This window comes from Calonectris borealis, chromosome W (assembly GCF_964195595.1).
Source record: "Calonectris borealis chromosome W, bCalBor7.hap1.2, whole genome shotgun sequence".
Taxonomy (NCBI): domain Eukaryota; kingdom Metazoa; phylum Chordata; class Aves; order Procellariiformes; family Procellariidae; genus Calonectris; species Calonectris borealis.
In genome coordinates this window covers 70,777-74,151 of record NC_134351.1, presented here as the reverse complement: position 1 = coordinate 74,151, position 3,375 = coordinate 70,777, and the positions used below count along the sequence as shown (strand labels likewise).

At 52.7% G+C, this 3,375-nt stretch overlaps 1 long non-coding RNA gene across 1 annotated transcript; it reads left to right on the top strand.

Annotated features, from left to right (window-relative positions):
* The first annotated feature begins 869 nt into the window (after positions 1-869).
* LOC142075080 (uncharacterized) lies at positions 870-3,040 on the top strand. The gene is made up of 4 exons (XR_012670767.1): positions 870-1,772; positions 2,198-2,261; positions 2,646-2,819; positions 2,924-3,040. It is a non-coding gene; the product is annotated as an uncharacterized LOC142075080 (long non-coding RNA).
* Positions 3,041-3,375: the final 335 nt, after the last annotated feature.

The following is a 3,375-nucleotide window of genomic DNA, read 5'->3' as shown; positions in this document are numbered from 1 at the left end:
GTGAGTGTGAGGAGCCGCGGGCCCGGGGAGCCGGGCTGTGGCGGCGGCGGCGGCGGCGGCGGCGGCGGCGGGGGGGGGGGCGGTTCTGCAGGCTCCGGGGACAGGGGCTGGGGGGGGCTCCAGGCGGGGGAGGGCCTGTGAGCATCTGGGGAGTGGGGAGTTGGGGGGGGGGCTGCGTGCCCTAGGGGGGCCGCGCAGTGGGCCGGGCCGGGGCGGGAGGGGCGGGGCGCTTTGTGCAAACAGATCCTCCCTGCGAGTCCCCACTGTCGCCCCGTGGGGCCGGGGACCCCCCAGCCCTCCCTGCAGGCAGACTGGGGGCTTCGCGGGCCGAGTCGAGGGAGGAGCTGCTGGAGAGAGGGCTTAGAAACGGCCTTCTGCCCCCGAAACTGCTGGAGCGTTTGAAAGGGAGGGACAGGTCCACCCCAGGGCTGTTCCAGGAGCAAAAGCTGGTCCCAGCCAGCTCGCCTCTGCTCCCCCGGCACCGGGATCGGACCTTTCAGCCCCGTTCCCGAGGGCTGAAGTGAGGTGGGGGTCCCCCGGCTCTCCCCGGGGGGCAGGCGGCAGCACGAGGCGGCGGTGTCTCCCCGGTACCCGGCAAAGGGGAGCGAAACCGGCCGGCTGGAGCTCCGGGGGTGCACAGCCCGGCCCCGCACGGCAGAATCCTTCCCTGGGTTTTCACCGTTGGCTGGGTGTGACAAACAGGTTCATTTTGTGCCTCCTCTTTTCCCAGCGTCACCTTCTGCGTCACGTGAAGAAAATCCTGCGCGGTTGACGCCGCTTGCTGCTCAGGTAACGGCACGTGTGGGGCCGGGGGAGCGGGGAGAAACATTGGCGCGTTCAAGGACGCTGCAGGTGCTCCGCGTCAAACCCAGGGAAAAGGCAAATTTGTGCCGGTGCAGAAAAGCTGATGAACGGTTGCCGTTAACAGAGCGCGCGTGCCTCGTTCCCGAATCGGTCCCTGGGTAGTTACGAGCGTTTTCCTTTCAGGGAAAAGAATGAGCTTTCGCCTACGATAAATTAAGAGCTGCCTGTGACCTTCTTTAGGGTCAAGTGTTTCTCTTCTGTTTGTTCGTACTGATTTTACGGGCAGGTTGGAAATAGCCTTTTATTTTTACACGCGTAATCGTAATTTGTAGTACTACGTGGTGTCAGGAGAGTGAATTTTGGAGCACCCAGGTACTACTAGAAACGTAATGAACGAGACACGATGGAAACTGATACTTCAACTTGATTTTTACTTGACTTTTTTTTCATTAGAGTGTTGATGGCATGTTGTCCTGTGGCTCCATCCCCATTCTGTTCAGTGGAGTCTTCAATCTAGGACTTTGAAGGAAAAAAGCCCCCCCTTTTGGGGGGGGCTAGTCATTCATGGGATCGAGGCATAGACTTGGCGAGCCGCTTAAGTACGTGATCAGAATTAAAGCCAAATGCCGCTTCGCGTTGCTGCTGTTGGTCTTCGCTTTCATTAGTTTTCCCGCTGCTCCGTCATGGTTGGGAGCTCTGAATCATCCTTTTTTTCACTCCCTAACGCATTTTTCTCCCCAAGGAGAGGCTACGTTTAAAAGCTACTTAGTTTCCTCACAAATGCATTGGTCAGTAAAATGGAGTTAGGATGCTTGGAACCACACAAATGACACCAGTCTTACAGATCTGGACTATTTCTGAACACGTGTTCATCGCGTGCAGATGTCATCGGGATACGGATCATCTGCACTTCGTGCTCTGACGAGACGATCAGCTGAGACAGGGACGAGCTCCAAAAGAAAAGAAAGGTACAACGTCAAAGTTTTGTTTTGTTGTTGGGTTTTGCGGGTTTTTTTTGTGTTTGTGTGTTTTGGGGTTTTTTTTGTTTGTTTTTTTTTTTGTTTGGTTGGTTGGTTGTTTGTTTGTTTGTTTTTCCTCAAGAGTGCGACGTTGACTGGTGGCAGCCTGCAGAGCTCTCTTGCTGCCTGACCTCTCTTTTCCTTCTCTGTCACTCCTCTTTCTAGGCAAGTGAGTTCTCGCGAAACTAAAGCTGCCAATGAGCCAAAAAAAAGGCACGGTTGTCTGAAACGTGCAGAAGCTCTAGTGGCCTGTCTCAACAACCGCACCAAAGACGATGCCAAATACTTTCTCCTCCACTCAGCTGTAGCCTTCACAGAAGAGGAAGCTTTGTGCTAAACGTTGTTTGTTTTTTTTTTCCCTTTCCTCTCAGCAGAACGTCAACTGCCGTGAAAGTACGAGACAGGTGGAAAGGATCCCTAGTGGTCTGCAAGTACGAGGTAGGCCTGTGACATGTGTCTGCGTTTTTCCTAAGGTGCTCGTAGCACGGACTTTACAGTTAACACGAGGAACGTGGCAGCTCTCCTTCTATATGATTTTTTAACGTGAAATATTTTAACGCAAATACTAAAAATAAAGGAGGTCTGTTCTGGAGCGTGGTACGCCTCTGCAAAGCTTGCTTCCCTCCGTCTGTTTTCTCTTCCTGCAAGCACGCTCTTCTGTTTCTGTGCGCTTGCTAGGAAAGGGTGCTGTGAAAATAACGTTGGACTAGAAGAGGAAAGGAACCGTTTGTAAGAGCTGGGATGTTCGGGAGAAACAGGCTTTGTTTTCACGATAAAAGCTGTATGCTTTTTCAGTCAGTCGGTGTTTAAAATGCCTTACAGGAGCACTCGAACACCTTACTGAGATGCTAGCATCTGTGCTAAAAGCAATCAAGGTCAAAGAAGCGGCGTGGACAACACGGGACAAATCGGCGTCGCTTCGGTGCGCTTTCCAGGCTTTCCCGAGAAGCGGTAGCAGCCTCGTAACTAGCGACAGAGAGTCCTGATGTGGTTTTGGTGAGTTACTGCTTCTATCGCGTCCTTTTTCCTAACCTGCAGCGCGTAATTTTGACTTTGGTTGGAAAGAGATTTTCCAGAATGGAAATCTTTCTCGTTCAAAGGAGTCGCCTTTTACGAACTTCCCATCAGAATGGATCTTCAGAGATGACGTGCTCGGCAGTAGAAGTCATCCGCAAGGAGACTTTTCGCGCTCTCTCTGGAAAAAAAAAAAAAAAGGGGTAGGTCGATTTCCTTGCACAGACCCAAGCGCAGCACGTCTTCCGATAGTCGACGTACGGCTGATCTTTGGTTCTCGGGTGTAACGGTCGAGAGATCGTAAAGACGCGTTCCTCCGCACGCTCGGGTACGGCCGACAGCGTTAGCAAACCTGCCGGTCCTTTTTGGTAGCCTGATGTATTGCAGCACCGGGGATTTGATATTCCCCACCGCCTGCCCCCACCCCACCCCCCCCCAAAAAAAAAGTAAAACCGTATGGGAGATCTCTTATCTCACTGATTTTTCTATCGTAAACGAAATTTTAAAAAGAAAGTGAAAATTGTATAACTTCCAAACT